Here is a 7,937-nt window from a genome sequence, read left to right as displayed (position 1 = left end):
GATATAATTTTCGAGGCGACCGCGCCATTGTCATATTATAGAATTTCAAATCATATATCTTGACCCTGAGTCCCTGACTTTTCAAAAAGAAACCGGAATACACACCTTTTCCCAATATTTCTTACCAACGATCATCAAGTGAAAGCACCGCTAAATGCGAACTTCAAATTCAGTACACCGGCCTACATGAGGCTACATGCTGAATATGGTTGACCAGACACCTAAAAAGCCGCGGCCACAACTTCTTCATGAACTTTCTAATATATATACAGGACTCGGGGTTCAATCTATTTTAAAACAATCACTCATTGCCTTATCATCTTTGTAGAGGGTCTTTAGGAACAAAATGATGGGCGTGGCGTAAACAGGGAAAATTGCGCAATCCGTCCATCATGACGATGCCGATGACGTAACTCTATGCTCACTCCCAAGACGGCGTTAAATTAAAGTTACAGAAAAACGAGTTGTTGGAACCCAGGCGCGGATCCAGGAGGGGGCCGAGCCGGCCCCGGTCCCCTATTTTTTTGACAACCTGCAGAAAAAAAGTGTACTACGAAAAACAGAAAGAAAAAAAGAAAGAAAAGTAAGAAAGCGGGGTATTTTACCCATGATGTGTACAGAGGCTAACGACCGGCCCGACCCCGAAAGGCCGGAAACCCCCAAAAAAGGTGAGGGGAAGAATTGAAAAAAATTCGCGCTCGCATTGCCTGTGTAATGAATCCCATTCAAGAGGGTTAAAATGACACTGATATATAACCAATATATATACAATATTTCCAGTTTTCTGATATCAATTTTCTCGCATATCAAGCTTTCATTATTGATTTACACAAATTGTTAATGTGTATCAAAATGTTCGGCTCGCGCTGCGCGCTCGCATCGTTTTTGTGAGATACATGCTCTTTGGAAATTCTTCCAAAATTTGTCAAAATGCTCCTTTATCATGTCAGTATAAGCTCATGCTTCGCGCTTGCATTTAATTATTTGAGACACACAGCTTGTTTATTTAAATAAAAACGCGCTTAGACTGTTTATTTTTTTCAGGTCGGAATATCAGAAATTTTGAGCTCGCGCTTCGCACTCTCATTATTTAATTGGTGATACTTGTATCTTCTTCATTAATCACTAATAACAGTCCTAATTGAGTCACTTTTCACCTTACTATATGATAAAATTTAAATGGGAATGTTTTTACTGTACCTTTTGTAAATCAATGTACAAATCATTTCACACCCGACAAGGAAAGCAAAAATAAATCACCAGCTCCAGGAACCATAAAAAAAATAAATTCATGCATTTTATATTACATATGGGGCAGCTGCTGGTTTATGATGTCACAAATCCATAATTTAACGGATTTCCTCAAAACTTCTCCAATATTCTTTTCTGCTATTTTTACTTTTCTTCAGGGTGAACTTCCCCTTTACAAATTTACTCTTTTTTAGGAATTCATGGATTTCGACCAGATAGATACTAGTATACTATATATATGGGAATTTGTTTCGCATTCCTGATATATATATATATGTATGTAGGCCTAATATTTTTCTATATATTTAAAAAATATATATCTCATTGTGGACCCTAACCCCTTTTGCAAGTTAACTTTCATTCACGTTTTCATTTTAATTTCAAATTGTCCCTGGTATCATCAGAGTGACTAAAAATTTAGAGGTTGAGAGACAAAAATTAACTCTTCAGAAGAGTTTAGTTGCACAAGGGGTAAGGTCCACTCCAAGAAAACAATTTTTTTAATTTTCCCATATTACAATATTCTTATGCGAAACTGAATTTATTTTCATGATACCCTACCATGAGAACATAAAGTTGGGTATAAGACCTGTCTATATTTTTCAAGATATTCTTTTCCCCAAAAAATATGTGTGGACCAAACCCTAGCTTTTGCAACTAAACTGAAATGGACCTAACCCCTTTTGAAAAAAGTGATTTTTCTTTGCCATTTTAGTTCACTTTTTAATAGGAATTTCAACTTTTCTTTGGTATCATCTTCTGGAGCTACTAAAAATCTATACATTAAGATAAAAAAAATCAAATTTGATGAAAAATAGACTAAAAATGGACCTAACCCCTTTTGCAAGTGAGCTCTTCATATACATGTATATATATATATCAGGAATGCGAAACAAATTCACGAGTAATGCAGGTTTTGCAATGCCAACAATTAAGTGCTTTTATTCACTCTCCAAATTTTCGGTAGACCTCTACCTTCTTCAGGGAAGATTCTAGTCCACGTCCTGGACGATTTTTACTGATTGGGCAAACCATAACCAACACACACACGCCCGGGCCCGCGCCCTCCACTGATTCACTTACCCCAGTGATTCACCTTACCCACTGATTCACTTGACCATGGAGCTAACAATAGCTCTATATGGTCGTACAAAATAACAACAGTCCAGGAGGTGGACTAGGAAGATTCGTGAATAGAGTCTACCGAAAATTTGGAGAGTGAATAAAAGAACTTAATTGTTGGCAATGCAAAAACTGCATTACTCGTGAATTTGTTTCGCATTCCTGATGTCTTATTATTGCCAATACGTGGAAAACCAAGATGCTCGAAGAGTGTGACTTTACCTTTCATTTTTTAGAGCTAAGCCCCGGGAGCTAAGCTCCTTTTAAAATCTATGAATTTATTTCTACGGCATTTACTATACCATTTATGATTATACATACACAACAAAAATAGTAATTCCCCCCTAAATCAAATTGCTGTAACTTTTGAACGGAATTATTTTGAGATATGGTATTTCGCAGGTAGTTTTCAACACCCATTAAGCAACTCCTGGGGAAATATGAGATTGATCGGTTAAGTCATGCATGAGTAATCAAAGATTGAATTAAAAATGACAATTTCTTAAAGTCACAAGAGTGGTGTTTCAGATTGTGAAAATACAAAGTTGTTTTTTAGGTGAATTTCTGGTGTTATACTGTTTTACTATCCATCATTTTAGCCACTCCAAACACAATTTTGATATCGAATGTTCATGGTTGAGTGAGCACATTGTATTGCAGGGGCCACGGAAGCGGGAGGGGGGGGGGGGGTTCAGCCTCCCCCTACTTTTTTCAAAAAGCATGTACAAAAATGTAAAAATGACCATACGATTGTGATTTTTTGCATGGTCACCCCACCCTCCCACTTTTGGCTCAGTCCCCCCCCCCCCCCACTTTGAAAACCATTCCGCGACCCCTGTATTGTGACGTATCATAGGGGTTTATGGTAGTATCCTTTACAACTTGCTAGATCATGTTAAAATTTGAAAATGTTGGTGGCTCCCCCTATTATAGGCCCCTCCGCCATTTTAAAATTCTGAGTCCACCACTGATTTGCACATAAATTGAACTGATCATGAGAAATTGTTACGAAAAGAACACATTTATGCCGTATAAAGAGTATTCATTCATAAGTTTTCGAATGTGCTCGCTCAACCATGAAAATGTTATAAGTTCGGAAAGTGTGTGGTGATAGAATTGATGGATGATAAACCAAAAACATTTGAAACCGTATTTGCCCTCAATGTTCACTTTATTACCCTTTAAAATGAGTCTGTGACATTGAAAATACCAATTTTTCCACTTTGATGCGTGCTCACTCATCCATGAATAAACATTTCGATTTCGTTTTTGCAAAGAATTCTGCCCATAGGTTTATAAACATTACTGCCAATTGACATTGCTAAAGACAGCCTTGAAAAAAAGTTCCACCATATTGAATGAGGCGTTACTTATTCTTTAACATAATATGCACCATAATGTACACAAGTCTATGAGAGAAGAAGTCAAAATTTTCACAAATATTAAATTGAGGGTTTGTTTCATGGACGGTTTTTGCTACTTCTGCCAACAGTTATTTCATGAAACTTCGCACATGGCTTCAGAGTAACACTATCCAAAAGGCGCGCACACCAAAATAACCATTCAACACGGCACAGAGTGGGGCCAAGGCCTTGAACTTTCTTCTCCTTTGCATAATTTTCGAATATTGTGTGCTCACTGATGCATAAAACATCGGGATTTTCATAAAAATCAAATCAAATGAACTATGCAAGGAGGTTTGTGACAGATATCCATAGTTACAAATTGCATTTTTTCCGATAACGTAAAAAAGAGCTAATCACATTCCACATGTTCGTTCAAGCGTGAATGTTTGATTAAACGCCTTTGAATCATTGAAACATGTTAAATGGTCGTGAACATAACGAAAAAGTTGAGAAAAGATCATTTTCAGTTACTAAAATGAAACAATACTTGCCTATGATATTTGAAAATCGTATTTTTTGTTTTCAATAAATGTTCATTGAACCGTGAAATGATGAATGTTGTTGAAAATACTCTTCCCAAAAATAACTGTCATGATATTCTTTCATTCTTACTGATAATAATGTGTAAAAGATCAAATTAGAGCAAATAAGGACCTGTGTTTATTCAACCGTGAAATTTAGCCAAAATGTTGTATCGTCCTTTAGAAAGTACCTTTTACAAGCCTTCTAACTATTTTTCATGATGAGAATGTGGAATTAGTTCTAATAAAATGGAATCAAAGTCATGATATTTTGCTTATGACTTTTGAAAAATGACATTTTTGCCTTCTGACGGTGCTCACTGAAGCATGACGCAAAATACGTCCACAACATTTACTCAGAGCGTAGCTTATAAAATTACCTACACGCTCATGTAAAAATATATTAAAAACTCGCATTGGTTCGGAAATTATTGATGTTTGTTTAAAGGGGGACTTACTTCTTTTGTTGTATATATATATATATATATGTTTGTGTGTAAAGTTATACTTGTACAGCTTTGGCAACTCTTTTATTTAAATATTGTGTGAAAGAAATGGATGAAGAGAACAATGGTAGGCGTAGCTTAAATCAAGGTTCCCCAGAGCTATCTACCCTTTGGAAAAATTGATGCCGAAAAAATGTCTCAGTCTGCCGGGAATCGAACCCGGGCCCCCAGCTTTTAACGCCGGTGCCTTAACCACTAGACCACAGAGACGGGTTAGTGGCTAGGGCGACCCGATCCGATTGACCGTCAGATAGACAGATTTTCGACACCATACCAATTATAATTTCCTTTGTCGGGTGAAGGTGGGTTTTGAACAATGACAATGATATTCATTCATTTCATTTAGGTTTTATTTCCACAAATCCGTTATGTTACAAAACTTTGATAACTTAATTTACAGGTGTACATAACTATTTTTGAGCAACCATTACACATGTAGACTATATAAGTATAAATAGCAAGCATTCTTAAACAATACATATTAATACTTGTTTAAGTACATAAGACGGAAAAGTGGAGGAAACCTTATAAAAGCAGAATGCTAGTAGATAAGGTTCCCTTTTTTATACATCACTTTTGATATAACTACTTATTAATAATACATGTGACAACATTTATCAATCAACTTACACCGACAAAAATAATATGCCTCAGCTGGATCAAAGCTATTGCCATTGAGCAAGAATGAATCTCATCGAACAGGCAATTTTGGCGCGTTGCCCAAGCGAAAATTGGGACCTTTCGCAATCATCACGGACGCTAGTATTAGGGTCCCCTAACACAAAAGTTAACGCTTAATCATACACTTGAATTTTAAGATTGATTGTGCATTACAGTCAATAGAATCAAACGTAGAAAACTGCTCTACGATCAATGCTAAGCTTTGTGTAACAGGGGGGTTAAAGGCCCTACAAATCTGCTTTTCGTGTGCAAAATCCCTTTCCGCGACACCCGTACCGCATACATGCATGTATATTACGACTGATGGCTGGAGATATTTAAAATGCAGGACCTAAAAAGTCTAAAATAGATTTAGGACATGGAGAAGAAAGTGGTTTTTCAAACAAATCGAGAACATATTGAGTGAGGAAAAACTTACTGAATGAAGGCTTAAATATAGATCATTACAGTCCATCGAATCGATATTACATTTAATGTGGATTATTGGTGGATCACTGGCAATTGATTTCATGGATAAGATCAACCTCTCCAGCCGAACATTTCGCATGCGTTGATATGTACAATTATGCGATACCTTTGAACTCGTTTCCTTTTGTTTCTTTGTTTACTCCTTATACACAAACGATATGCCTCTCGCACACGATGTGAGGGGCATTATGTTTTACATTCCCAGAAATGGGGATTAGATTCAAATTCCGGGGGGACCACTTCCATTGATGAGTGGATACCAGGCACGACCATGGGGTTTCGAAAAGTACCCTAAACATGCTAAACAAGGGAAGCAATTCTTTTCCAGATTATGAAAATGCATCTCTTAACAAGTATTTGGCTTGTGAAACCCTACAAGTATTGGATATATATCCCTTATTTCAGCATTTTAAACATCGTTTTGACACCCTTATAACGTTACATAGGCCTATATACGTAACGTACCTGCCCACTCTGTCCCCTTTTACGGGTGGTCGCTACTGGTATCCACTAATCAATGGAAGTGGGCCCCTGGGCGGCCTCTCGAGCTCTAGGAGGAGTCAAATGTGGCTTTGGAAAGTCGTCCTCAATCGGATAAATCGCTGTTACCATAGTAGCAACCAGAATTTTGCACACGAAACGCATATTGAATGTTTCCGTCGCAGATGCGAAACGAAAAAAAAATCTCATGTCACACAATTTGCATTGCAGGACTGAGTGTTACGACCATGATGACGGGCCCAAAAAGTCCCTTCCAAAGTCAACGACCGTTGTAAATAAGCGTCCGCGTCCTCAAACGAAAGGTCGGGAATATCTTGTAACATGAAAGATTTTTTTTTTGCAAGTCTTCCCCTCACATTATTTCATTCACTCGTCTTCCTCCTCTTATTTTCCTCTTCTTTTTTTGTCTTCTGTCTTTCTCCTTCTTTTCCTTTTTTCTTTTCTTCTTTCTCCCTTTTTTTGTTCTGCCAATTTTTTTCCCGGGGGGGGGGGGGGCACATGCCCCCCCCGTAGCTACGCCACTGCTACCATTGTTCTCTTCATCCATTTCTTTCACACAATCAAAGCAATGACCATGGTCATGTGACCTGAAACTCGTACCGGATGTTCAGTGATACTTGATTACCCTTATGTCCAAGTTTTATGAACTACATCCATGAACATTCAGAGTTAGGATGGTAATTAACAAATACCCCCAAACGGCCAAAGTTCATTGACCTTAAATGACCACTGACCATGGTCATGTGACCTGAAACTCGCACAGGATATTCAGTGGTACCTGATTGACCTTATGTCCAAGTTTCATGAACTAGATCCATAAATTATCAAAGTGATGATAGTAATTCAACAAATACCGTACCCCCAACTTGGCCAAAGTTCAATGACCCTAAATGACCTTTGACCTTGGTCATGTGACCTGAAACTTGGGCAGGATGTTAAGTAATACTTGATTAACCTTATGTCCAAGTTTCATGAACTAGGTCCATATACTTTTTAACTTATGTCATTTCAAAAACTTAACCTTAGGTTAAAATTTGATGTTGCCGCCGCTGCCGTCGGAAAAGCGGCGCCTATAGTCTCGCTCTGCTATGCAGGCGAGACAAAAATTGAGGGCGTGACCTCATCGTCTACATACTAGTAAATTATATCATTGTTGTGCCCCATCAGGAATTTCCCCTGATCCCTTCTCATTATTTTCACCTTTTCATCGTCTCTTTTTCACTCTGTCAATGCACCTCACCTCTCTGTCATTCCACCCCTACACCCTCCTTCTTCTCTCCTTGTCTTCCTCTCTATCAGTCTCCCAATGCACACTTCTTTTTATTTCACTCTTATCTTCTTCCACACTATTCTTACTTTCTCCATCGCTTTATCTCCCCATCTCTTTACTTCCTTAAATTTTGTTTATCACTACATGGATTACACTGAGATTTACTATCTCTAATTTAGTTTTTTAATGAGCCGATTATTATATGTAGTGA

The 7,937-nt window shown here is 37.6% G+C and overlaps 1 non-coding gene across 1 annotated transcript; it reads right to left on the bottom strand.

Annotated features, from left to right (window-relative positions):
* Positions 1–4,940: 4,940 nt before the first annotated feature.
* Positions 4,941–5,016, bottom strand: TRNAL-UAA. Its single transcript has one exon. It is a non-coding gene; the product is annotated as a tRNA-Leu (tRNA).
* Between the last annotated feature and the right edge of the window lie 2,921 nt (positions 5,017–7,937).

Source organism: Lytechinus variegatus, chromosome 3 (genome assembly GCF_018143015.1).
Source record: "Lytechinus variegatus isolate NC3 chromosome 3, Lvar_3.0, whole genome shotgun sequence".
In the NCBI taxonomy this organism is placed as follows: Eukaryota; Metazoa; Echinodermata; class Echinoidea; order Temnopleuroida; family Toxopneustidae; genus Lytechinus; species Lytechinus variegatus.
The sequence above is the reverse complement of the archived record's forward strand: the minus strand, read 5'-3'. Positions and strand labels throughout refer to the sequence as shown.